This window comes from Lissotriton helveticus, chromosome 6, assembly GCF_964261635.1.
Source record: "Lissotriton helveticus chromosome 6, aLisHel1.1, whole genome shotgun sequence".
Classification (NCBI taxonomy): domain Eukaryota; kingdom Metazoa; phylum Chordata; class Amphibia; order Caudata; family Salamandridae; genus Lissotriton; species Lissotriton helveticus.
This window is the reverse complement of record NC_136067.1, coordinates 380,608,164-380,618,771: the sequence shown is the minus strand read 5'-3', so window position 1 is coordinate 380,618,771 and position 10,608 is coordinate 380,608,164.

The window sequence follows — 10,608 nt, the reverse complement described above, 5'->3', positions numbered from 1 at the left end:
ATGCAGAAAAAAGATACAGTGCCACAGCATTGAAACTTCCTCTCTAACACATCAAGGGTAGTTATGGCTTTACTAGCATATAGACTGCTTACAGACCTTGGGAGCAGGTGTTCAATCCACTGAGATGAGTGTATAGGTGGATGAGTTCCTGAATATGCTTATAATGCCCATGATGGAGCAAGGTGGAGAAACAAAATGTTGTATACCCCTTGTGAAGTCACACTTCGATAACATGTAATCTGAACTAATAGAGTGGTGCATGAGAATAACCAACCTAGAATAAAAACTTGGACATATACACACGTGGGAAACTAATCTCTGCTTATGTTGCAATTATAATTAACTAACTATGTAATTTTGTCGTGTCCTGTACTAATATGCTGCATTGATATAATGGAATGAAGCATAAATATGCTTTTGTTTAAGTATTTGTGGCCAGAACCGGGACCTAAAGTGAGTATATCACGCATAAGTGTCGCTTATCTGCTAGGTAACTACTAATAGGGAAAACCTTAGTAAGGGGGGAGGTAAACAGAAAGGCTATTTTTCAAAATGTAACGTTTATTTGTGTTTGTTTCTATGATAGTTTCCATTCTGACTCCAGAGGCCTGTGACAAAATGGAGTCACCAGTTTACTGTGACAGCCAAAGGCAGAATGCATGCGCAGCCGAAGAGATGAGAATGAATGCGAGCTGCTTGGGCCTGTGTGGAAGGCAGTTCAAGGCCGCTGTGGCCTGGAAGTCTAGATGTTATGTTATGTTATAAGGTTTATAAAGCGCACAGCTGCCCCAGCGAAGAGGCATCCCGGCGCTAATCCCAAGTGAAAAACAGAACTGAGGGCAGAAAAGACCGATGATGAGAGCAATGGTTCTGAACGTGAGAATTTTACTTGAAGTTGCAAGTTAAGGAAACTCGACTAGGCCAGACTTGGAGAGAAAATGGGGGCATTAAAAAAACCCTGACAGGAAGAAATTGTATAATGTGGAGATGAGGTTATGCTCATCCACCCCGGAACTGACCGATGAGGACTCGACTTTTCTTTAAAAGTTACTCTTTTAGATAGATAGAGCTAGGAAAAAGGTATAGAAAGTGCTGATTTTACCGAGTAAAAAACGTCTTCTTAATTTCCTCCAGAGATGCTGTCGGATTACGGATTTTCCTGTGATGTTAGACCCTTTTTCTCGACTTATGATTTTCTTGGCAGGAATGGTACTTCAGTGAGGGATTTTAGTTAGGGAGTTAGGAGAATGGACTTTGGGAACTTTCGGTCTTTTGCTAATACTTGTGTTCTGAACCTAAAATGTTAACGTTATTTCTGAAATTTTGAAAATTAAATGAAATTAACTGTTTTTTAACTAAAACTTTCGTTTAAATGCGATTAAAAGATTAAATGAATAAATAAAGAAAATAAACTTTTAGACATGTTAAATTGCTCTAATAAAATTAGATAAATGGGAAATTAAAGCTGGTCTCGAGTTTTCCTACGCCTAATTTTCTTACTAGCAGACTCATCGACCCTTAAGACGATATGTCTAAATGTATATTTTCAGATGATAAAACCATGGTAAACTTTTAAAACTGTAGGTGTACATATAATATAAACGTTTAGTTAATTTAGACATTTCGCTATGTTACAGCAGCTCTCCATTGAGATTCACTGATCCCAAGTGTGAGATAGAAATTGTGAGAACGGAACTCACAGTGATATGGGCCCCACTGGTGAGTGAATGTATGTTCTGGTGTTTCAGGGATAAGTGATATGGTTTCAGAAATTATTTTTGGAGTAGCGCTGCATCACCCACACCTTCATTTGCCATTCCTTGCCAGCATGCATGAAGTTACTATCGTTCACGCATCCATTCATTCCCAAAGCTGTCCGTGATGGATGCATATCTTGAAAACTCTGGCTGCAGTCAATTTGAGCCCTGCTGTCGCAACTGTTATTTACAAATTTTGCAGTCTTGCTGTCATTTTGTTGCAGGACATACTGCTAACATCCTCTGACATGAGCGTGGCAGCAGTGCATGCTGCAGGCCAGAATACTTGGGCATAAGTCTCTGAATGTCATAATTGATGGTGGAAGTGAACAAGGAGGGACACTGGAATTGCTTTGTGAATATCTCAAAGTGGCACGTTCCAAGGTGCAGATAAGTATAGAGATATATAGTGCATACAGAGAGCCCTCTTAATGTCTCAGTAAAGGCATGTCTGTGCACATCAGAAGAGAAGTACATTAAATATGGTATGCATCTGGTCTGGGGTTAGAGCACTGAGTTGCCCAAACAGAATTGTCAATGTTCCTCAAACCTGATGTACAATGACTGCCATTATGTTCTGCCACTCCAGTGCCCATGTTAGTATTAATATATATTAATAAATTAACATTCTACCTCTCTATCGATTCTCCTCCCATTATATGGATATTTTCCCTTGCTCTCTTTTCTCCATCCATTCTCTCCATCTCCCTTTTTTCTCTTTTGCTTCCTTATTGGCTTCAGTTGACCTCCTGAGTTTTCATTTCCCCTATCCATCTCTTCACATCTTTCTCTTGTTTTACCTTCATTCCTCTTTACACCCTCTTCTTACCATCCCACTCACGCTCTTTTTACACTTATGTATCTCTTTTACACCTACGCTCTGTAACACTTTTCTCCTTTTCCCGCTCCCATACTCCATTTTTCACCTAACTTACAGTGGTGTGAACAATACTCTGTTTCACGATTATGCAAATATCAATTTAAAAGCACTCCTGGTGATATCTAAAGAAAAGTACTATGCAGGATAGTAGACTTCAACCAACGCAGTGATAATTTCAAGATGAAACATGGACATTTAGGGGCCCATTACGATGTCGGGCGGATTGCCTCCGCCAGGCTGGCGGTAGCCACCGCCGGCCTGGTGGGCTACCGCCAGCCTGGCGAAGGCAATCCGCCCAACACCGTTTCCCGAATTCCCCCCACCATATTAGTATGGCGGGGGAGACTGCGGCGGACGGAGACCGTCCCCCGCTTTTCCATCCCGGTCGCCTTGCGGCCGGGGCGGAAAAGGAATAATATGGTGGCGGTGTCTAACAGACACCGCCAGCCATATTACGATGGAGGGAAACAGATGCCTTTCCGTGGCGGCATCGGGCCCCCAAACTAAAATTGTAAATTGATACTTGTATAGCGCACTACTCACCTGCAAGGGTCTCAAGGCGCTTGTACGAATACCGCTGTGGAACCCATCCTGGCTTTCCCTGTGAGGTGTCCACTCCTGGGCACCCCCAAGGTGGAGGCCAGGCATCCTTAGCATTGTGCGGGCCGTTGTGGAGATTAAGCAAGCTATTGCCCAGAGTTGCAGAGTGGGACTCCATGATTGGAATAGGCACGAGGCGAGAATTATCAGGTCCGTGGAATTTTTGAACCCAAGACCCGCAGAGGCGGGGAATTGAACCCTGGTCCCAGGCTAGACCTCTGCATCAGGGTCTGCCGCTCTAACCATTGAGCCACACTTCTCCACTGAAGGAGGGGTGGGGGTGCACAGGGGGGGTACCTGTGGTACCCCCCGCATTTGCATATGCAATGCGGTAGGCACCACGCGGTGCCTGCCGCATTGCGTATGCAAATGCATGCAAGCATTCATAGCATTGTGGCGGGCGGTGCAGAGTGCACTGCCCGCCACAATGTTATGAATGCAGGATGCGGCCGCCACTGTGGCGGCTGCATCCTAATGCCACCCACGGGACCCCCGTCCTAATGGCGGGCGGTCCCAATCCACGCTAGGATGACGGGCGGACAAAGTCCGCCCGTCATCCTAATGGACCCCTTAGTTTTGAGAAAGAAGTAAAACAAAGGTTTGGCACTTTTTCCAAACTACCCGAATTAGTGCTTCATTTCCCTTGCATATGTCAGGAGTAGGTGTGCCATCTGGCTAGTATTTAAATGACCCGAATTGTATGCGTATGTCCAGTCAAAAAATGTTAGAAGCTGTGTAATCCATATTTATTTACCTTTTGAAATATAAACCTAAAATTGAAAAAAATGAAGCGATCAGTAAAAGAATTCCATAGCTGCCTGAATTATTAAGCAAAGAGACATATAAATTACATGTCACAAAATAATTTTAAACATTTTCCACACACTGTTTTTCACTGATCAGCTTTTGGCCTTTCCAGAATATCAAAAAGTTAACAAATGACAGGTATTTTTAATGAGGAAAGTGGCAATCCAACATTGTAAATATTACATAAAGCAGACCAGTCACTCCTTGATTAATTACGCTCAAGAGAGGCACACCTATGCCAGGTTCTTGAAACAAGCATTGGTAGTGCCAATAGGCTTGGCTTTAAAGAAATGTTGAGGAGCGGCAAGCCATATTTTCCGGTATGCAAGCCAAGAAAATGATTTGGGGTTAACTTCCTTATGTAAGCTTCTCTTAAAAGGGAAGGCGGGAAGAAGACAATCAGCACAGAGATAGAAGGCATGTGGTTAAACCAAGCTTGCAGGCGGACAAAGCGTTCCATGAAGAGGGACCTACTGAACAGTTTAAACAAACCCCCTAAAGAATCACGATGTGTCCTAATCAAAGCACATACCCAGCACTGAGGAACGAAGACCTTCGTACAACCAGAAGGACCCTTGTGAAGGTCGAAACGCGTCTGCCTATTATAAGTGGTCTGGAGAAACACATCATCATTCAAAGATTAAATCATATATGTAAAAATAAATTAAAAATCTAATCTAGAAACACGATAGGGAACACACTTGTCTTCCCCACCATTTCTTTGTCCCTGGTCCCATTGGGCCGCTAGATACCGCCACGATCAATTGTCTGAGGGAGTGTAACACACTATTTATTGTGTGTAAATTCACGTTTGTTTTAGCATTATATATGTATAATACTCGATATATGTAAGTGATGTTTTGGAAGATTTGAAGGTCTACATTTATATGTGTTAGTACTGTTATAACTTCAGACAAGTATATGTTTTTCTGTAATGAAAATGTACACATGTAATAACTGGATAAAAAGAATCAATGAAATTAAATAATGGCCTCATTTGTCATAGTATATTCACTGCCAGTTAGAGCACAAATGTTCATTGTTATTATTTTTGGGACTAAGGGAGAGACAGAGAGATGTCAGTAAAAGACTAGTATCACAAGACAGAGAGAGAGAGAGATAGAGAGAAGAAAGGCAAAAGTGTGTGGAACGGGAGAGAGCACACCATGACACAAATTAGAGGCCTTAGTTGCCCTATGGTTCATGTAAGGTCTACACGATGACCGAATTAAAACATCAGTCTATGGTGGATGGGGTACAATATATGCATATTAGTGTTGTTGGAGTAGAGTGGAGTAGGGGGAGCAGAGTGGAGTAGAGGTCAGTGGTTCAGTGGTGGACAGAGTCATAGAGTACAGTGGCATAGAGTGGGGTGGCATGGAGTGGGGTGTAGCAGGGTGTAATACGGTGGAGAGGGTTAGATTAGTTTGAGGTAGAGTCAGTGGATTGGAATGGGGTGGAGAGGGATGAAATGGAGGGAATTAGGGTTAATTGAGGGGAGGGGAGTTATTTGAAGGGGAATGGGGTTCATTGGAGTAGAGTGGGGTGGATTGGAGGGGTTTGGAGTGGGGCAGATTTCATTGGACTGGGTGGATTGGAGTGGGGTGGATTGAATTAGGGTGGGGTGGAGTAGATTGGAGTGAGATAGATTGAAGTGGGGTGGATTGGGAAAAGGGTGGATTCGATTTAGGTGGGTAGATACGGGTGTGATGGATTGAATTGGATTGAAGTGGATTGGATTGGAGGGAATTGGATTGGAGTTGGGTGGGGTGGAGTTGAGGTGGGTGGGGTGGGGTGGGTTGGATTGACGTGGTGTGAATTGGATTGGGGTGGATTGGACTAGAGTGGTGTGGGTGTATTTGGAGGAGTGAATTGGATTGGAGTAGGGTGGGTTGGAGTAGAGTGGGGTGGATTAGAGTGGAGTGGGACGGATTGGGGTGGACTGGAGTGGGTGGGATTGGAATGGGGTGTATTGGATTGGGGTGGTCTGGATTGCAGTTTGGTGAATTGGAGTGGTGTGGGATGGATTGGGGTGGACTGGAGTGGAGAAGATTGGCTGGGGTTGATTGGTTGGAGTCGGATGTACTGGATTAGAGTGGGGTGAATTGGACTGGTGGTGGGGTGGATTGGGTGGGGTTGATTGGATTGAGGTGGGGCGGGGTGGATTGGATTGGAAGGTGGATTGAATTGGAGTGAGGTGTATATATTGGGGTGTATTGGATTTGGGTGGGGTGGATTGGACTGGAGTGGGGTGGATTGGATTGGAGTGACTTGTGGTGGATTGGCTTGAAGTGTGTTGGATTGGACAGGAGTGGGATTGAATCAGAGTAGATGGACTAGATAATGGGGTGGATTGGATTAGAGAGGGGTGAATTATTGTGCGTTGAATTGGTAGAGGGTGAATTGGGGTGGATTCGAATAGGGTGTATTGGATTGGAGTGGAGTGGGGTGGATTGGAGTACGGTGGATTAGATTTGAATGGGGTGGAATGGAATAGATTGGAGTAGGGTCGGTTGGATTGCAGTGGGGTGAATTAGATTGGAGTGGGGTGGATTGGATTGGAGTGGGAGAATTGTATTAGATTGAAGTGTGGTGGATTGCATTAGAACAGGGTGGGACAGTTTGGAGTGAATTGTGGTAGATTGAATTGGAGTGGGTGGATTGGACTGGAGTGGGGTAGAGTTGGGCGGACTGGAGTGGAGTTGGGTTAATTAGAGTACATTGGGGTGGATTGATGTGGATTAGAATGCGGAGGATTGGATTAAAGTGGGGTGGGGTGGACTGGACTGGGATGGGGTGGATTGGACTGGAGTGTGGTGCATTGGACTGGAGTGGGGTGGTTTGGGGTGGATTTGATCGAGAGGGATGGATTCGATTGGGGTGGGGTGGATTGGATTGGAATGGGGTGGGCTGGGGTCAGATGGATTGAATTTGAGTGGGGTAAATTGGGGTGGGGTTGGTGGAATTGAATGGAGTGGGGTGGATTGGGGCAGATTTGATCGAGAGGGATGGATTGGATTGGGGTGGGGTGGATTGGAGTTAAGGTGGATTGTGGTGGGATGGACTGAATTGGAGTAGGGTAAGTAGATTGGAATGAAGTGGGGTGGATTGGAGTGGGGTATATTGGAGCTGGGTGGAATGGATTGGAGTGGGGTGGATTGGATTGGAATGGGGTGATTGGAATGGGATGGAATGGAATGGAGTGGGGTGGATTGTTTTGGGGTGGGTGGATTGGATTGGAGTGGACTGAGTTTGAGTGGGGTGCATTGGATTTGAGTAGGGTGCAGTGGGGTGGGGTGGGGTGGGGTGGATTGGAGTGGGGTGAATTGGAATGAATTGGGTTGAATGGAATGGTGTGAGTTGGATTGGATTGGAGTGGGGTGGATTGGATAAGAGTGGGTTATATTGGATTGGAGTGGATTTGAGAATGGTAGATTGATTTGATGGGGTAGATTGGAGTTGGGTGTATTAGTTTGGAGTAGGGTGGATTGGTGTGGGGTGAGTGGATTGGAATGGAGTGGGGTGGATTGGAGTTGGGTGTATTGGATTGGAGTGGGGTGGGTTGGATTGGGGTTGGGTGGACTGAATTGGAATGGGGTGGGTTGGGGTAGGATGGATTGAACTGTAGTGGGGTGGCTAGGAGTAGGGTGAGTGGATTGGAATGGAGTGGGTGGGTGGATTGGAGTGGGGTAGATTGGAGTTGGGTGGATTGGAGTGTGGTGCATTGGATTGGAATGTGGTGCCATGGAGTGGGGTGGATTGGATAGGAGTGGGGTGGGTTATATTGGAGTGGAATGCATTGGAGTATGGTGGATTGGATTTGATTGGGGTAGATTGGAGTGGAGTGTATTGGTTTAGAGTGGGGTGGGTTGGATTGGGTTGGTGTGGATTAGAGTGTGGTGCATGGGGTTGGATTGTAATGGAATGGTGTGAGTTGGATTGTGTGGGGTGGATTGGATAGGAGTAGGGTGGGGTGGATGGAATTGGATTGATTGGAGTGGGGTGGATTGGATTGGAATTAATTGGGTTTAAATGGAATGGTGTGAGTTGGATTGGAGTGGGATGGATTGGAGTGGAGAGGAGTTGGGTGCATTGCATTGGAGTGGGTGGATTGAATTGGAGTGGGTGGATGGGATTGTATTGGAGTGGGGGGATTGGATTGGAATGAATTGGGTTGCAATGGGATGGTGTGACTGGGATTGGGGTGGTGGATTGGATATGAGTGGGGTTGGTAAGGTTGGAGTGGGGTGGGTTTGAGTATGGTGGTTTGGATTTGATGGGAGTGGATTGGAGTGGGGTGGAATGGTTGGGAGTGGATAGTGTGGGGTGGATTGGATTAGACTGGTGTTGGGTGGATCGGTTGATGTGGGGTGGACTGGATTAAAGTAGGAATATTGGGATGGATTGATTGGTGTGGCATGTATTGGATTAAAGTAGGGTGGATTGTGGTAGATTAGATTGGAATGGGGTGGATTGGGGTGGGTGGACTGGATTGGAGTGAGTGGACTGCAGTGGGGTGGATTGGATTGAAGTGTGGTGGATTGGAGTGGATGGATTGAATTGGACCAAGGTACGATGGGGTGGATTTGTGTGGGGTGGATTGGATTAGATTGCGGTGATTTGGATTGGAGTGGGGTGGATTAGATTGGGGCGGATTGGATGGGGGGCTGGATTGGAGTGAGAAGGATTAGATTGGAGTGGATTGAACGGATTGAGATGGATTAAATTGGGGTGGATTAGTGTGGGTGGAGTGGATTGGGTGGATTGGAGTGGGGTGGATTGGATTTGATTTGGGTGAGCGGATTAGAGTTGGGTGGACTGAAATGGAGTGAAATGGATTGGGCTGGATTAGAGCGGGTTGAATTGGAGCTGGTGGATTTTGGGTGAATTCGATTGGAGTCGTTTGGATTGATGTGGGGTAGATTGTATTGATTTGGAGTGGATTGGATTGAGGTGGAGTGGATTAGATTGGGGTGGATTGGATTTAGTGGGGTGGATTAGATTGGATTTGGTGGGGAGGATTAGATTGAGTGGATTGGATTGGAGTGGGGTGGATTGGATTGGTGTGGGTTGAGGTGGGGTTGGATTGATTGGTGTGGATTGGAGTGGGGAGAATTGGATTGGTGTGAGTGGATTAGATTGGGGTGGATTGGATTGGGGTGGATTTAAGTAGGGTGGATTGGAGTGCACAGCACGATAATGTGTTATGGCATAATTTTGGAAATTACACACCAGAAAGAAACAATGCCTCTTTGCAATATATAGAACAAAATATTCGTCACATTTTAAGACCAGCGTGAGCAAAACAAACAAAAAAACATGAGTCTGCAAAGTGAGAAAAGAAGACGTGACAAAATGAAAGAACGTTAACTATAGAAAAGAAAACTTTGCATTTTTATTTGTCCTGCTGGGCATGTTTTTGTCAGTCGCACTGATCTTCAAAAATAATTTGCGAACCGATCTTGAAAATGACGATTCAGCTCCATGGCTTGCCAATAATGCTGGCATGCAGCTGAAAGCGTGTTCACTTTTCCTGAACCCTGGGTTAAGGACAGTTCTGGTCCCTTTATCTGCATTATACATGGGTTCACACTCTCTAGTCTGCTACCTTCTGTTTGCGGGCACTAGAAGTTAAGAAGAACAAAATGGTACCTCAGTCACACTGGGAGCAGCAGAAGGGCACTGATTAAGTTGAATCAATCAATGCTTGATCCCTGCGCTACAGAAAGGAATGGAAATGATGCTTGGCCTGCAGTGACCAATTACGAGGCTGCAAAGAAGAATGCCACACAAGCCAACAAATGCATACATGCCAACATTTTAGAAGACATAAGTGGGAGATTTTTTAAATAGATCCAGGAAATTATATTTTCCCCATTGACTTCTATTGAAACAGAACCAATTCCAGGAGGGACACAGCCAAGTGATACAATTTCTGGCTTTTAAAATCAGGAGTCTCTCGTCTGAGTCAAGTCTTTTGGCATGTATGCAAATAGTAAGCAACGGACGGGCTCCAAGCCGTTTTTGTAAACAGTGCATCGCAAGCAAGGCGCATGCGCTAATGCATGCTATCGCAGGCTCGATATTGAAAAGGGTTTAAAAGCATATGGGGATTACGTGTCTATGTTATTAGAGTTGCCCGGTTATGAAATTTGAATAATTTGCATCTGGGTAATGACACAACATTTCAGGAAAATTACACATAATTGGTATGGTGACCAAACGTCCCGGTTTTCCCCGGACAGTTCTGGTTTTCCGAGTACTGTCCCAGTGTCCCAATGTTTTTTCTTAATTTTGAACGTATGTCCCTGTTTTTGGGACAAGGTCAAGTCAACCTGCAAAGGAGAAGTGAAAGTTGTGTGCTTTTTAAGTAATGTGTCTGTGTCAGGCAGCGTAGGAGGATATCGGCTGAATGCATGCTGCAGCAGAATGTAGACAGAGTGGGGAGGAGGGCAAGGGGGCTCAGGGCAAAGGTGATACTATAGCTAATGTTATGTAAGCACAGCTTGTAAATGTGTGGATATATTATATACGCAGCCCCCCCTCCAAGGAAAATTCAGGACA